The sequence below is a fragment of the Ambystoma mexicanum genome, chromosome 5p (genome assembly GCF_040938575.1).
Source record: "Ambystoma mexicanum isolate Mex_15411 chromosome 5p, UKY_AmexF1_1, whole genome shotgun sequence".
NCBI classification, from domain to species: Eukaryota; Metazoa; Chordata; class Amphibia; order Caudata; family Ambystomatidae; genus Ambystoma; species Ambystoma mexicanum.
This window is the reverse complement of record NC_090930.1, coordinates 206,873,676-206,891,907: the sequence shown is the minus strand read 5'-3', so window position 1 is coordinate 206,891,907 and position 18,232 is coordinate 206,873,676. Positions and strand designations below refer to the sequence as shown.

The 18,232-nt window shown below is 46.1% G+C and overlaps 1 protein-coding gene across 3 annotated transcripts in view; it reads right to left on the bottom strand.

The window, feature by feature from the left end:
• The window catches only part of LOC138480861 (synaptotagmin-like protein 2), a 749,121-nt gene that overhangs the window by 269,916 nt on the left and 460,973 nt on the right, over window positions 1-18,232 (bottom strand). The gene's annotated exons all lie outside the window — the stretch shown is intronic.

The following is an 18,232-nucleotide window of genomic DNA, read 5'->3' as shown; positions in this document are numbered from 1 at the left end:
TATATGCATGCCTGCACGTGCAGAACAAATGCTCTTACTGTATGTTTGGTCTGCATTGGATAAATCAACACGGCATTTCTGGACCAATCCAAGCAAAGTTACTCTCTTGAAGTTTTTATCTCATATTAATGCTAGAAAGCTAAGGTCACACAAATACATTGTGGAAAATGGTAGTAAAATCAAAATAGCTTCATTAGAAATTGGATTATATTTCACCTGGAGCTAAAAAAAACCGCATCAAATTGTATATTTCTACGGTTCATTTATAAATTGTGATGTCTCCTGGGGTGGGCCAACTCTGCTGCCCTCTGAAGAGAACATAGATTTATTGGGGTGTCAGTGGATGCCACAAGGACCTTACAAATGCAATCGCTACAATCAGTGTTAGTTTCCCCACAATAATGCACACATTTTTCTTGGGTCATGATCCCCTTTTTCTCAGCCTCTTGCAAAGCTAACGCTTATCGTATATTTCCACTTTCTGTATCCGCTCAAACATCTCGAATGATCCACGATCAGTTTTGTTTTCAATCCATTTAATTTCTCCAACTCGGTTAGTACGTTTTCATAGGCACCTTGCATCTTGTGCTTAAGTTTATTGAGGAATCTGAAAACATTTTACATATAAGCAAGCTCCAGCGCCCAGAGATTATCAAGAAGCCCAAGTCTGCTGGGCCCTATCAAGTGTACGACTCACAACCACTAAACCCCCGCCCTTAGCTACATCTCATGTGCTACTGTCTGTTGTGTCTCACACTCTTAACGTTAGTACTGTCCTGCTCTGACTGTCCCGTATTGGTTTACTGTCCCAAAAACCTCTTACATATGTCTTGTCTCTTTTTTGTTTCACCCCTTTATTTCCTGTCATGCAACTAAGTAAGTTTATCTTGTAACAACGCCACGATGCTCAAGGGCTTTATAAATGTGAAAAAATAAAATAAATAAAACTATTTTATATAATCTGACTCACTTTGCATTATCACAAATTCTCTGATTTTGTTAAAGAATCAGAATATTCTTGATAAACCTATTCCTATTCAGAGTATTTGTGTGTGAAGTACTAGAGAATGATGTTCCGCTCCCATTTCTTCTCAACGAATTGTAAATACACGAGAATGTAAAGCTTTTGTTTTGATCCAGTTAACCAAGGTAACAAGTTGATCCAGTACTGATGTGAGTTTGTGTGGCAAACTCCTGCCCATCAACGCAATGCAAGACTTGAAGCTTTGCACTTGGTTTTTGGTGGTTTCAGATGAAACGTGTTAAACTTCCATTCATCACAGCACCCCAAAGTGTGTAGATATCTGCATCTTTTCTGTAAAATTCCTTCATTTCATCTGTAAATCGACAAATGTCTTCGACAATTGCTAAGGTAAGTCTTTACAAAAATAAATATTTCATCGAGCCCTCATAAAAAAGCACACTAGCTATTAGTCAGGATTGGTGGGCTGTGGCAGTTGCTAGACAGTCCTTATTATTTTGTGTTCCCATCCACAGCCTCTTACATTTGTGACTCAGCAGCACAAGCAGTCGATTGCTAATCAGCCTTTGCTTTGCATTAGAGGATGTTATTCTGTCTGCTCCTTTCATGATGTCATTGAAAAAGAAACAACAGAATGTGCCTCATTATGAGTTTGGCAGTGAGCCCGGCTGTAATTCCGCCACATTACAAGGTGACGGGAGCGCACATGGACCATCGGCAGTAACTCTAATTCCGTTCAGCAGAATTTCTGCCTTAAATCAACTTTGAATGGTAATTCCACCTGGCATCAGCGGGATTATACGTTTACCACAGTTTAACCCAGTGCTAATTCTGGCGGAAGAATTAGCGCTGGGTCAGAAATAGCTCCATGGTGGAAACAGGAAGTCAGGTGGTGGCCATCTTTAAAAATCCATTCAGCCCTGAATCTCCCATTTCCTGTTGTCATCCGAACACAGGAGTACCTGAGATAATGTCACAGAAGAAAGGCAAAGGCAACGTGCCGGACATAAGGCTACGAAAAAAAACAGAGGCTCAGTGAGGATGAGCTGCAGGTCCTCACAGGTCATGGCTCATGCCGATGAGCTATAAGTGTCAAAGCACAGGAGGACATCTGGGCAGAGGAAGGCTACCATTTGGGCCAGCATTAGGGACAAGGTTGTGGCAGTGGGCAGGGTCCGACAGGACAGTGAGAACTGCCACAAGCATTGGAATGACTGCAAGGCTAGGGTACGCAGCCTCCAGGCAAAACATTGATGTGAGACATCGCCACAGGAATTGGCCCAGTGGAGCCCCTTGTCCTGACCCCATGGGAGGAGAAAGCCAACAGCATCCTCCAGATGGAAGGGATTGTGGATGTTGGGAGTGCAGAAGTCAGGTGACGCTGGTGTGTATGAATGTTCACTCTCCCATGGGAAAGTACTGGGCTAATGCTCATTCCATGCATGCGTCCCCCAGCATAGATGGGCACAATGTGCAGGGGAATGGGCGACCATGTGACAATGTGTACAAAGGCACTGCTACTATATGCATGTAAGTTGGGAGACGGTGCACATAACCATGGACTGTAGGGGAAATGGGTGTGTGAGCCCATGCAAACATGAGAAGCACCCATGTGTGCTGTGAAAGACCCAGTGGCAAAATGAACCCCATGCACCAAAACATGTAGAAGCCATATTGCCAGCCCAACAGGCAATGAGCCCATACATGTGTGGCATACAACCTCAGAACCTTGGATGTACTCCCACCTTGGATTAGCCATTCTCATTGGCCTGCAACTGACCCTGCCCATAAACCCACATGTGGTTAGGATGAGTGACTTGACAGCCCACGTGCAAGTATGCATGATGACTGACAGCATGTCATTGTCCACCCAACAGGTTCACAGTCGACTCAGGACAATGAGGCAGGCCCATCTACATCCCAGGGAATGTCCACAGGTAACACAGGTGACAGAGACTTTAGGTCCCCCTGCTTCAGCCTCTGCCCTCTCCAAAGTCTGTAGTGCATGCCTCAGCATTCTATCCATACAATCTGGTGGAGGCTGGATGCAATGGAGAAAATCATGGAGACACAGGTGCAGCATCGGCAAGCCACCTGTGCAGGGCTCGTCAAAAAGGATTGCAAGGTCCTTGGATCGGGAGTGCTGGCAATCGTTGTGGCAACTGTGCCTTTACTTTTGTGGGCCACAGGATGAGGGAGCTCACAGAGGGCATCTGGGCAGTTGCTAAATCGATGCATGCTCGCATGCTCCTGACCCTCCAGAACATCCGGGCCCAGGAGTCTGACCTATCACCCTCAGTCAACTCAATAGAGGGCTCATTGGCTGGGAGCCCACAGCGCCGCTCAAATGCCAAATGTGACCTATCCACATCTGGAACAGCATGGCAAAGGCAAGAGGCCATGGAAATAACAATGATTTCCCTTGACAGGATTGCACTGGTTGCAAGGGAGGTGTGTGAAAATGGGTGTTGGGGATGGGGGAGGTGGGTGGTTCATGGGTGTTTTGCATGATTCTGAATACAATATTTATTCACTTGAACACAAGCAAGGAATATGCTTTTTGTGCAAACATGAAATATTTAATACGTGGCCATGTTCAAAAGTGTGCAGCAGGTGAAAAGAAATGTGTCTACAAAGAATTGTCTATTAGTCCTTGCCACACCAGTTGGCTGCCCTTTACTTCCTCAAGTTCACTTTGTGGCAGCACTTTTCCTGCAGAAAGTGAGCCGTTGTTCTCTGGGGAGGCATTATGACATCTGGGGGCATGGGGACATGGTGCCTGAGAAAGATGTTGTGCAGCATGGCACAGACATCAACGATTTGCCCAACCTTCTCTGGCCTGTACATCAGGGCCCCTCCAGTCCAGTGGAGACACTGGGAGCATCCCTTCAGTAGGCCAAAGGTCTGCTGCATGCACAGCCTGGTCCAGACGTGTGCTTCATTGTAGGCCACCTCCTGTGGCGTGCGTGGATTGCGCACAGGTGCTATCAGCCATGGCAGCTGGGGTACACAGAGTCACCTGCAAGGGCACAGGTCACAGGTGTCAGTCACATTGAGGGTGTGTGGCATTTTTTATTGCTTGTCGATGGACACTCTCTTGATGCAGTTATAGCGCATTTTTGTACAATATGCTTTTCCATCCCAGTAATTGAATGAAGTGTTATGTCATTCGGGGGTACATATGCATTGCCACTTTGAGAAACACTATGCACACTGTTCATACCCACCAGTTGTTACATACATGGCCTTTGCTAGGATTTGCAATGCCCATGTTATCTGTGTTGGCCCTTTGCAGTGTTGTCATGCCTGTGCCCTGATGGGTGTTTGCTGTGCATGTTTGAGGTTTCTCTGTTACTGCTGTAATAGATACACATACATGGCCTGCCAGTGTTGCATTATCATTGTGCATTGTTGGAATGTGCTACTGGCAATGTAGGTATGCATTCCCTATGCTTGTGGTTCCTGTAATTCTCTGTGGATTTTGTACCTGATGGAACAAACTGTGTTACTAACATGCTACTGCGTTTTCCTGTGGGTTGGTGGATGACATGTGTGGGCTGAGAGGGAATGTCCTACATGTACAGGTCCTTGACAGGGCATGCATTGATTGGTAGTTCTAATGCCCCCCCCTCACATAGCATTTCACTTGTGATGCAAGATTATTATGTGGGATGGCACTTGCACTTACTCAGTATCCATGCCCGTTGGCCTCTGTGGCTCTCCATGCATGCAGGCAATGTGCTGCTCCATAGTACTATGGCATTGTGGGTGGAACCAGGAAAGCGGGTGCATCAGGGTGTGATTGTGAGGTCAGCATCACAGGTCACTTGTACATTCATTGACTGATACTGTTTCCGGTTGCGGTATACCTCTTCTGTTGCTTGGAGGGCAGCCAATGCCACATGGGTGCAGTCCAGAATGGCAATTACGTTGCACAAGTGGGCTGCAGAGTAACAAGGTGCCATAGCGGCCTTTATGTGCCGGGGTGGTGAGGCGGGGTGCATGGCGCAGGAGTGCTTCCAGCACCTGCCTGAGCACAACAGAAAATGTGGGCTGAGAATACCATACAGAATGTCCACAGTGTGCTGTTAGGTGCCACTTGCTAGGAACTGAAGCACAGAAACAAGCATCAGAAACATAGGTAAACTGACAGCTCAGATGTTGATTTGGATCTGGATGTCGTGATGGATCAGAGATAATAGCTCAGCTATGGTCTCTGTTACGCTCACCTGGCTCCCACAGAGGCGTCGATCTGAACTGGACAGCTGCGGTCTCCACCAATGTGACCCGTAGGGCCGAGATGACGGACTGGACTGGCCCACCTAGCTTTGTTTGCTTGGCCTGTAGGAATATTCTTCTGTAAATGGAGAAAGGGAATTAACCACCCGTGGAGTTGAGTGTAAATCCCCCCACGCCCCTGCTGTTCTCCCCACGAATCACCTTTGATGTCCCCTCTTATAGTCTCACTTGATGGTTTGAAAAGATGAGCTCTCCATCCTGCATTGAGCGCAGGGGCGCGTTGATAACCAGTTGCTTCACTGGCTCGAAGGAATTGGTGAGTTCCAGAACAATATTGACTCTGAAAAGTATGTAGTTTGTAAGAGTTCAAATGCCTGACTTTCACTCTTGTCCGATTACTTGCAGATTGCTGCTTGACCCTAGTGAAGAGTTCTCGTGGCAACCGGTAATATTCTGGTAAGGATTTGTATTTCCAACACAGTTCGATAAATAATGTCAATATGCAACCTGTTGCTTTCTCCCTTATTCAGGCACTGAGAGAAAGTATGAAGTCTCGGGGAATAATACCTCCGGCGGTAAAATCAGGTAAGTCTAATGTGGTGAGGAGGGTTCCCCTTGATAGTCCTTTTGTTTCCCCTTAGGGGCCGGGGTTCGGCGAAGATGCAGTGGAAGCTGCGCCGACCCGTGAAGAGGAACAGTACCCCCGGTCGTAAAATCAGGTAAGTCTATGGGGGGGTTACTAATATTCCTCTGTGTATTCCCTTGACTCACCTTGCTGTTCCTGTCTACTCCTTAGGTGCCGGAATGCAGCGGGAACATGCAGGAGGATGCGGTGGAATGTGAAGATGCTGCGATGCTGCGCTGCAGCAGGCGAGGCGACGCGCATAAAATAACTTCTTTCTTCCAGCTCGAAGGCGCGATGGATCGGGAATTCAGGTAAGGATCAAAGGTATTGCTCTTGTTCTAACCTTTTCTCCTTCTTTCTCCCTTTTTCTAGGAGCTCCAAACTAAAGGCGGGCGTGGCAGAAGGCTGGATGCAGACTTGCAGGCACGGTGAGCGTTACGCTGCTGGATGCAGAATAACACGAAGCATGTGCTGCTCTTTGGGCGTGGTTTAAATAGCCTCCAATGTAGTCCCAGGTAAGTATTCCTCCCCAGCCCCGCCCGAGTAAAAAATAGTCCCTAGGTAAAATAGCCCCTTCCAAGCCACATTTGGCTTGGAGCTCTTGCAGCATGGTCTGCATCAGGTAAGCTTGCAGCATGGTCTGCATCAGGTAAACTCTCTTCTATGAGCCTGGCGCCTATGGCGCCAGGACTGACTCTCCATATGAGCTTGGTGCCATAGGCGCCAGGACTGCATCCAAACAGTCCCTAGCAGGGGTTTTTGGGCTTGCCCAAAATAACTTGATGCCTGCTTCCGGGGTTGCTGGACCTGGTCTGGATCCCGGGGGGTAGGCATCATGACAGCACTCCCCCCGCAAGGCCCCTCCTCAAGTCGTTCTTCCCCGTGGTTTTGGTTTGTCTGGGAAATTTCAGTGGAATCTTTTCACCAATCGAGGTGCATGCACGTGGTCACTAGGTTCCCAAGACCTTTCCTGTTGTCCGTAACCTTTCCAGTCGATTAAATAAAAAAGTTTTGACTTCACCATCTTGGAGTCCAGGATGTCTTTAACCTCAAATTCGTGTTCCCCGTCTATAAGGATGGGGTCTGGTGGTTTGGTTAGTCTTGTCCCTGGTTCCACTGGCTTCAAAAGTGACATGAAAGACGGGATGAATAAGCATATTAGCAGGTAAGTCCAACTTGACAGCCACCGGGTTGATAATGGCCTTAATAGAGTAAGGTCCCAAATATCTAGGGTTAAAGGTCCATGTTCCCTTTAGAGGTATATGTTTTGTGGCTAACCATACTTGGTCCCCTATTTGGTATTGTGGAGAATCACTTCTATGCCGATCAGCATCTTTCTTGTATTTTTCTTTCGCATGTTTTAAATGTGTAGTTGCTTCCTTAAAGGGGTGTGTAATCGTAGCGTGCAGATGGTCCACTGCGGGCATTTCTAAGTGTTGGGGTGAGTCAAGGTCTGAGGTTCGATGATGGTGCCCATATAGGGTATAAAAGGGGCTTTGTATGCATATTTTGTGATCCAATCTCAGTTTGATGTAACATACAACGCAGGTATTGTTCAAGAGTCTGGTTGGTCCTCTCCGTTTGACCATCGGTCTGGGCGTGGTGACTGGTCGATAATCTCACGTCGATTTGTGCCAATTGACAACATTTCTTCCAAAAATGTGAAATGAATTGACTGCCCCGGTCAGGGACCAACACGGACGGAAATCCATGTATGCAAACAATGTTTTCGAGGAATTCTTTGTCCAGGATTGAGGCTGAAGGAATCCTTTTAAGGGAATAAAGTGGGCCATCTTGGAAAAAAGATCCACAATAACTAGAATGGTGTTAAATCCATTACAAGGAGGTAGATCAGTAATAAAGTCTAACGATAAGGTGTGCCATGGTGTAGGCGGAATGTCTAAAGGTTGTAAGAGTCCAGCTGGTTTTTTCTTTTGACTTTTGTTTTGGGCGCAAATGCCACAAGACATCACAAATGATTTTATATCCTTTCGCCAGATGAGCCACCACAATTGTCTTTTAATTTTAACTTCAGTTTTTGCAATACCTGGGTGCCCCTCCATTAGGGTATCATGATAATGGGAAATGACTAGCTCTTATAGTTCCTTGTGTGGCAGAAATAGCCGCCCTTGGTAATAAGGCAGATCATTGGTGACAGAGTAGTCCGGGCCTTTCTTTACCCAGTCCTGCAGGGCTGTAGGATCAAAGAGTTGCTGGATCTTTACCTGAATGTCCTCTAGTGTCTGTAGAGTAGTCATGCCAAAAATCCTTTGTTCGGAAATCATAGGTACTGGTTCTGGGTTCACTTCTGCCTCTCCCATCCCTATTCGGGATAAGGCGTCTGCTTTACCATTCTTACAACCTGGTCGATAGGTTATCACGAAATCGAACTCGGCAAAGAACAATGCCCATCGGAGTTGACGTGACGATTGGGCCTTGGCTGTTTTTAAATACTGTAAGTTCCGGTGATAGGTGATCACAGTAATAGTATGCCTGGCACCGAGAAGATAGTGCCGCCAAGCCTTGAAGGCGGATTTAATGGCTAATAACTCCTTGTCGGTAACCGCATAGTTTAACTCGGGTGCCGAGAACTTTCTGGACCAAAATGCTACTGGGTGAAGCCGGCCAGTTTCAGGGTCCTTTTGAGACAGGACAGCTCCCATGGCTAGACTGGATGCATCAGTTTCCACTATGTATGGAAGGTCAGGGCACGGGTGCTTTAATACAGGTGCAGACGTGAATTTAGCTTTCAGCTCTTGGAAGGCATTTTCAGCTTCTTCAATCCACATAAAGCGTTTATTTTTTCGCAAGAGTCCTGTGATGGAATGTACGACAAGTGAAAAATATGGGATGAATCTGCGGTAGAAATTGGCAAAGCCGAGCATGCTTTGTACTCCTTTAACTGAACTTGGTGATGGCCACGTAAGGATTGCGTCCACCTTTCGTGAGTCCATTCGGACTCCCTTTGGGGTCAGGATAAACCCAAGGAATTCAACTTCTGTGACATGAAAAACTCATTTTTCTAGTTTTGCATATAGTTTGTGCTGGCGCAATTTCTCAAGGACTGCTCAGACGTGCGTCACATGGTCAAATTCTGAAGAGAAGTATACTAGAATATCATCGATATATACAACAACACAAACGTCAATGAGTTCACGAAGGACATCGTTCATGAAGTATTGGAAGGCTGCTGGTGCATTGCACAACCCGAAAGGCATCACCTGGTATTCGAATAACCCATACTTTGTGCGAAAAGCAGTCTTCCATTCGTCACCCTCTTTTACACGTACCAGATGGTATGCCCCCCGGAGATCTAATTTAGTGTGTATACAAGCATCCTTCACTTGGTCTAGTAGTTCAGGGATCAGAGGCAATGGGTATCGGTTCTTAACAGTTATCTGGTTCAATGCGCGGTAGTTTATGCAAGTTCTGAGGTCACCTTCCTTTTTGGGCACGAAGAACAAAGCTGAAGATGCAGGGGACTTGGATGGGCGAATAAAGCCATTGGCAAGGTACTGGTCTATGTATTGTCGTAGGTGAAGGTTCTCAGGTTCCGTAAGGGCATAAATCCTGCTACAAGGGGGTTGTGCACCTGGTATGAGATCGATTTGACAATCGTACGATCTGTTAGGAGGTAAGGTGTTTGCCTGTTCTTTTTGGAAGACATCCTGGAATTCTTGGTATTCTGGAGGTAGTTGCATGACTGCTGTGGTTACTGTGGCCAGGCCTGCGCTCTGATTTTTCTTTGGGTAACAGGTTTGTGCACAATCTGGGAAGGTTATTCACTTCTCTTGCCAATCAATACAAGAATTATGTGTTTCCAACCAAGGTATCCCTAGTATTATTTGGAACTGTGGGGCTTTGATTAGATCAAACACAATAGTCTCTCGATGCCCATCCTGATCCAATAGTGTCATCTCTGCAGTGCAATGAGTTACAGGCCCAGAGGCATTTTCAGTTCCATCGACTGTGGTGATGACATCTGAGGTGGTTTTTCGGCAGAGAGGTAGATTCATCCTGGAAGCCAATTCATAGTCCACATAGTTTCCTATGGCCCCGCCATCAATGTATGCCCTTACTGCATGCATACGCGATGGCTGCCCTGGATCTACGAGGACCATTGGTATGATGAAATGCGAGGTCTGAGTATCCTTCAAGCTTGGCAAGCGGACCTCTACGCTTGTCGGGCGTGGTCGTTTCCCGAGTCTGACTCCATATAGCTTTTATCAGCAGCTCCTACCACCTTCTTGGGTGGTTTTACAGGGCAATCCCGTAGAAAATGCCCAGAAGTTTCACAATATAGACACAATTGCATTTGACGTCTCCTTTCTCTTTCCTTCTGGGTTAAGGGTCCTTTCACCCCTCCGATTTGCATGGGTTCTGAAGCATCTGCTCCTTTGGGGTTAGCGTGGGATTTGACCAACACCCGATTCTCAAACTTGGCTCGATCAGCCTTTCTGTTCTGAAGTCTGTGATCTAACTGGACCACTAAGTCAATATATTCAGCGCAGTCTTGAGGTGGGTTCACAACTTGAGCCAAGACATCCTTGAGTTCTCCTCGAAGCCCTCGATGAAATAACGTATTCGTTTTACCTCCCGCCATTCAGTTTCCACTACCAACCTATTAAAGGTCCTGGTTACCCTGTTGTAGGGACAAAAGTTCGTTATCTAGGGCCTGTCCTTGGGAGTGCTGGGCAAATAGTCTTTCCATGCTCGTTTGAAAGCCCCGAAAACCCCGAAGAATTGGGTCATCCTGAGTAACTAGTGGAATTGACCAATCAGCTGCACTGCCGCTGAGATATGACAATACAAAGGCTACCTTGGCTTGATTGTTTGGGAAGGCTCCAGGTCTGCATAAAAAGTGCAAGCTGCATTGGTTCATAAACACAGCGAACCTTTTGGGATCTCCGGCAAAGCGTTCGGGTGGAGCTAATGGAATATTTCCTGGTAGGTTTATTTGCACAGGGTTACCCGATAACACAGGAGCTGGATTTCCCCCGGAACCCGGTAGGGGTGCTTGTCCAGCCTGGCTTTGCAATAGTTGCCTAGCAAGGTCATCAGTTCGCTTCTTTGACAAAATCAGTTCTTTCCTAAGAGCATTGGTTTCTTGACGGGCGGAATGCACTTCAGCCCTCAATTCCCCTAGTAATTGGGCCAATTGGTCAGTCTCTGAGGTATCCATAACGCCCAGGTTAGAATTTGTGGGTAGGCTTCGTGTTCTGTTATGCTCACCTGGCTCCCACAGAGGCGTCGATCTGAACTGGACAGCTGCGGTCTCCACCAATGTGACCCGTAGGGCCGAGATGACGGACTGAACTGGCCCACCTAGCTTTGTTTGCTTGGCCTGTAGGAATATGCTTCTGCAAATGGAGGAAGGGAATTAACCACCCGTGGAGTTGAGTGTAAATCCCCCCACGTCCCCGCTGTTCTCCCCACGGATCACCTTTGATGTCCCCTCTTATAGTCTCACCTGATGGTTTGAAAAGATGAGCTCTCCATCCTGCATTGAGCGCAGGGGCGCGTTGATAACCAGTTGCTTCACTGGCTCGAAGGAATTGGTGAGTTCCAGAACAATATTGACTCCGAAAGGTATGTAGTTCGTAAGAGTACAAATGCCTGACTTTCACTCTCGTTCGATTCCTTGCAGATTGCAGCTTGACCCTAGTGAAGAGTTACTTGTGGCAACCGGTAATATTCTGGTAAGGATTTGTATTTCCAACGCAGTTCGATAAATAATGTCAATATGCAACCTTTTGCTTTCTCCCTTATTCAGGCACTGAGAGAAAGTATGAAGTCTCGGGGAATAATACCTCCGGCGGTAAAATCAGGTAAGTCTAATGCGGTGAGGAGGGTTCCCCTTAATAGTCCCTTTGTTTCACCTGGCTGTCCTTTTGTTTCCCCTTAGGGGCCAGGGTTCGGCAAAGATGCAGTGGAAGCTGCGCCGACCCGTGAAGAGGAATAGTACCCCCGATCGTAAAATCAGGTAAGTCTATGGGGGGGTTACTAATATTCCTCTGTGTATTCCCTTGGCTCACCTTGCTGTTCTTGTCTACTCCTTAGGTGCCGGAAAGCGGCGGGAACATGCAGGAGGATGCGGTGGAATGTAAAGATGCTGCGATGCGATGCGGCGAAGCAGCAGGCAAGGCGACGCGCATAAAATAACTTCTTTCTTCCAGCTCGAAGGCGCGATGGATCGGGAATTCAGGTAAGGATCAAAGGTATTGCTCTTGTTCTAACCTTTTCTCCTTCTTTCTCCCTTTTTCTAGGAGCTCGAGGCGGGGGCGTGGATGAAGGCTGGATGCAGACTTGCAGGCACGGTGAGCGTTACGCTGCTGAATGCAGAATAACACGAAGCATGTGCTGCTCTTTGGGCGTGGTTTAAATAGCCTCCAATGTAGTCCCAGGTAAGTATTCCTCCCCAGCCCCGCCCGAGTAAAAAATAGTCAATAGGTAAAATTGTACCTTCCAAGCCTCATTTGGCTTTGAGCTCTTTCAGCATGGTGTGCATCAGGTAAGCTTGCAGCATGGTCTGCATCAGGTAAATTCTACTCTATGAGCCTGGCACCTATGGCGCCAGGACTGACTCTCCATATGAGCCTGGCGCCATAGGGGCCAAGACTGCCCCCAAACAGCCCCTAGCAGGGGTTTTTGGGCTTGCCCAAAATAACTTGATGCCTGCTTCAGGGGTTACTGGACCTGGTCTGGATCCCTGGGGGTAGGCATCATGACAGTCTCCCTGTTCAACCAGGGTTATCAGCTGGACATCAGTTAATGCCCAGGGTGAGGGTGTGACCCAGCAAATTGCTGCACCCCTTGCATGGTGTCTCCTCCGCCTCTCTGCTCCATGTGCTCTGTGGTGCTGTTCCTGTGTCTGCACCTCAATGTAGAGCAGAAGGTGCTGCATATCCCAGTTTGGAACTGCTAGTAGCAGCATGGTATTGAAAGGTGTGTTTGGGTCCGGTGTGGGCCTTATGTACCATTTGTGAGTGGATTGGGTGCACTTGTGATTTGATTTTCAGAACCTGTGTGCATTTTCATCCCCCTTTAGGTGGAGGTAACTACAGTGTGTTTTTGGCAGAATTACCTCCCATTTTCAGCTGCCTTTCTACGGCAGAAATGGCATTTTGAATCTAGGCGGAAATTCCACCGGAAGAATGAGTGCCCATTTCCACATTCCCCTAATTCAGTGGTGTGGTTAGATTGGCAATAATTCTGTCATCTGCACTTTTACCGCATACAGCATACCACACATCTCGTAAGGCGAGTTGTGCCAATGGGATGGCCATTTCAGGAAATGAAAAAGAGCAAGCTGTCAAAATATAGCTTGGAAACCAGTGCGTATATGTGTTGGTCTCATTGGCTTATTCATGTGTCTGTGTGCACCTATTGCCTCACATGAACACAATGGAGCTTATTTTCAATAGTGGCATAACATGAAGAAAGGCGTAAAAGCCTTGAGTAAGGGTTTTACAACTTTCATTCACGCCACATTTTCATTCATTTGTATGGTGGAGAGGAGGGGTTTCCGTCGCCTCCCTTCCTCTCTGCCATACAAATGCTCCAGCATGGATTTTCATGCTGGCACAAATGCCTGAGATAAATATGGGGTCCACTGGCTTTATGCAATAGCATAAAGCAGACAGACTACAAAGGGAGCCATAGTATGATATGATATCATATAACGCGCCTGTACGCAAGTGTTTCGGTACCCGTTGCCTGCCATGCTCACGTCGGGCAGCTTTTAATTGTAACTGTGAACGGTGCTTACCATGCAAGCATTGTAGGCAGCGTGTACCCCCCCACCAGCTGATATCATTTGGTGATGTGTAGTTGCTACCCTACACAATCGATTCCTTCTTCTTTAATACATGCATTGCCAGCCTGACACTCGTCCAATCCTTGCCATTCTTTGTTGTTGCTGTTCCACACTAATACAATGTCGATCGTAATGTGCATGTGGTGTCCCACGCACACAATATCCTGCTCGTTATGTGCAGGTATTGTTGTCCCACCCTTTCCGAATTGTGGTTGCTTTTGGCAGGTGCTGGCCTGCTTGAGATAATCCAGTCCAGGTTTTTCCCTCGACCGTCTTCAGTGTTGATGGAAAGTCACCTGGTCTTAGCAAACAGAGGAGGAGGTGAACACAGTCTCGGAAAGGAGATTCCCATTGTTTGTGTTGCCACTGGCAGTGATTCAAACCTTTTTCATAATTTACAAAACCACTTTAAGTACCAACTGTGAGAAGTTTAACAAAGGCCTGTAAAAGTTAATATCACGTCAGCCGTTAAACACATTGTAAGGGCGTACGTGAAAAAAAAAAACTTAAATGTTATGTGGAGGTTTAATGTGTTAAAATGTGTTCATTGCCTTGTTGTGTGACGGGTTTCACACTTCATAACTGCAGAAGTAGCCATGTCAACTTTCACTTCAAACATTTTATCATACTAGAACTATTTTACCACATTAATTCTGAAAGAATGAAACTTTTGTTTGAAAATATTGTATCTGTTTTCGGTTGTGAATGTCACCTGGATCTTTGCTGCTGGGATACATGTCCAATCAGGGCTCTAAGGTTCCCTGTAGCCATGCGTTTGTTTTCCCTTGGAATTCTGGGTCTTGTAGTTTTCTTAAATGATAAATGGGGAAGAAAAAACGTCACGTCCCTGAAGCCAAAGGGGTAAAAACAGGACTGGATGGCCTTCTCATGCATTGATACAGGAAATTTAAGGCCTCTGGTGAAGTGCAGTAATATCAAGGATAGTAAAAATAAGAAGCTAACTTCAATGTCATAGAGACAGCGCTGCCTTGTTTACGACAAAGCAGAAAATCCATTCAAATAATATCCTGAAACAATTTCACCGCAATAAGAATGTGTGTTTAATTTTGTGTGGCCTGATAAAGAATCGATCTAGAGTAGGGATCTGCATTTTGAGTTTACAACTTCCACGATCCCTCACCATTGACCATGTTGGCTAGGGCTTTGATTGATTGATTGATACTTGATTTCTTTTTTTTTTTGTTTTATAGTTTTTATTGAAGTATATCATGTACAGATATAAATTCATTATATTTACGGCATAATGCAGTAATCCATTGACTACAAAACCACTTAATGATCAACAGTTAAAGAAATGTTGCTATATATAAAAGTTAAGAAGATTCAGCTAGAGTACTGACTAGCAATAGAAAGATTGTAATAAGGCTTACTGAAACCACAATGAAGTATAGCCATATGTTATGCGCAACTTAGTGTGGAAACATTTCTGCATCCTTATATGTTGAAATGGGGGTGGACAAACGCATGACAAACACATGACAAACACGAGAAGATGGGGGAGATTGGGGAAAGGGGGCTGAATAAGGACGAGAGGCACTTTTGCGATTAATATAAATATTCAATAACGTATCAGGTGTAATATTCATATATTAACAGATCTTTGGAGCATCCGAGGAGTGTTATACATTAGGCAAAATCACCTTCCATGTGTGGTTGCATTAAAGTGATCAAGATAACAAATGAAAAATGACCATTTAGCATTGTATTTAGGTATAGCATTGAGATTGTTAGCCATGCACAATTCCATCCGTTGTGTGAGACAAATGTTATTCCACCAGCTTTTGATGCACAATGAACGTGAGTTTTTCCAATTAGTAGTGTTAATAGCGAGGTTTCCTAAAACAATGTTCATGAAAGAAAGTGGAATGTCTGTGAAAAAAATAGCTCTTAGATATTTCCACACTTGTTGCCAAAACTTGAAAGTATAGGGACACCAAAAGACAAGGCAAGGGAGGGGAACAGGGGAGAACAAAACAGCGATCTTACTAGGCCCAGTGACATTGAGAACGCGCAAGTGCATGGGAGAGGGGGAGGGGGAAAGTGCATGGAAGGAGGGAGAAATGGAAAGTGAGAAGCAGAGGAAAAACAGATAAATAACAATAAATAAAAATTAAAGGCAACACACAGTGGTAATGCAGCCAGCAATTTGCAAGTGCTAGGTTTAAGGCAGACAGAGTAGTTCTGATAAGTGCAGGAAGAAAAAGGGGGGGGGCTGTATGGGTACAGATACAAACCCCAGTGCAAGGGGGGGCCCGGAGGCAGTGCGGGAGGGTGGAAGGGTGAGCAGGTACCTGGGCCCGAAGGACAGAGGGTGGCTAGGTGCACAGTGCCAAGAGAGAACAGATCAGCAGGGGACAGGTGGAGCGAAGGCAGAAGAAAAGAGGAAGGTCTTGAGGTGCTTCCGGAACCGGAGATGGTTCTCCTCAAGTTTTAGAGTGGCAGGGAGGCTGTTCCAGAGGGAGGCCCCAGCCGAAGACAGAGATCTACCCCCAGCTTGTTTCTTTGAAAAACGACTGACCCTAAGGGAGTTGGATGTAGAGGAGCGAAGAGCTCGAGAGGGGAGGTATTTGTGGAGGGATATCTGAAGGTATTTTGGACCCAGGCCCCAGAAAGCCTTGTGGACAATGCAGAGGGTTTTGAATGTAATCCTTGCATCCACTGGGAGCCAGTGGAGAGATTTCAGAGCTGGAGAGATACGATCCCACGGCTTGAGTCCAAGGACAAGTCTCGCAGTCCTGCTCTGGATTAGTTGCAGAGGGCGGATAGTAGAGGCAGGTAGATTTACAAAGAGGCTGTTACACTAGTCCAAGCTAGAGAGAACCAGAGCTTGGGATACCATGAGCTTCTGGGGGAAGGAGAGGAAAGGCAGAGTACCTCTGAGGAGGTGCAGTTGGAAATGTGACTTTTTAGATACCTCAGAGATGTGAGCGGAGAAGGAAAGGGTAGAGTCAAAGATGACCCCGAGGTTCTTAGCCTCACAGGTGGAGGTAGGAGGAGGGCCAAGGGAGGCCGGCCAGAGAGTGAGGGGAAAGGATGGTGAAGGTGGTGAAGATCTATGCCCCAGCGCTAGTGCCGGTCCCAGGTCTGCCAGCGCCCTGTGCGGGATTTGTGCACCCCCTGCCCCGCCCACCACAGATGCAGAACAGCAGGGGGCTCAGATCTGTTGTTCAGGTGATACTCAGTGGAACATCCGAACTGAGCCCCTTGCTGTTCTTGTAAAGTGTGTTTAAGGGCCCCTTGCCTCCAGTTCAGTGTCATGTAAACAGCGCCTATTAAAGAATCACACTGTGAAATCACACTGTGATTCTTTAGTAGGCGCTGTTTACATGACACTGAGCTGGAGGCAATGCACCCTTTATTTGATGCGCCGTGGGGGCACCCTTGTGATGCCGCACCTTCTGAGTGCACCTTGAGCCGGAGCTGCCCAGCCTCATGTGATTCTGTTTAATGGACACGACTGAGAACCATCTGTGGATAGGCCTGTTGTCTTTACATGGTGTAATAGTTTTACTGAAAGTGCAAAGCAGAGTGACTCTGTGCATGCTTGTCCCTAACCCCTGCACAATTTATCAAAATAAATGTTTCTTTCCATGCAATTGATTCTGTCATTGTGCTGGGCCTGGCAGCATATGAGAGCCATAACCCCTGACAGCTTTGCTTAAAAAAACTGTGATCAGCCCTATAGATAAGCATCGCACCAGCCTGTTTTACTCCCAAAAAACAGACTCATACAATAAACAAAAAAGTGAAATACTCTCAAACAATAAGAGGAAATAACTGACACACATGAGCCTCCATCCTGCTTCCACCCACAAACCTAGATGGATATTTAAATTCAGATCAAGGCTACCAACAGAGCAGAAGCCAAAGGAAAGAGCTGTAATATTATTACTGCCTGAGGAGCTTTAGGGTAAAAATGCATCTTTTATTTTACATGAAGCACTAGGTGCAACGAAGTATAGATTACAAAAAGATACCTATATTAGAGTTAAACTCAGAGTTCTGTATCATTATTTTGAAACTTAATTCTGGAATATTTTTTTTAAAATGTATTTATTGCATTCAAATTGTACAACAATTTTTTTAGCAATGACATTTACATGTAAACTATGACAGAAAAGAAAGAGGAGTAAGAAAAAGTAAAAACCTTAAAGGATGCAGTAACAGAACAGATTAGAAGCAATCAGCTGAGTGTTCCAGTATCAAAAAATAATCGCTCGAGGAATTGTACCAGGGCTATAACATACTTGATTTTCGCACCACCAATTAAAAGTGACCACCAAACTTGGGGATCAGAAGCAATGAAATCTGAAAATAGATGTCTAAAGTAAAAAGTGCGAACAATCTTTCAGCCCAGTGCATTTTGTGACGATGTGCACCAATGTTTCAATCTCGTCAACTTGTCTACAAAAGCGACACCTATTGTCTTTTGATAATCCTCGTATTGCCTGGATCTCGTGGGTTGAGTACCAGTTCACCCGGGCTCGCAAGAAATTGTCTCTTACATTTTTGTCCTGAAAATGTTTCAGATATATGCACACACTGTTCA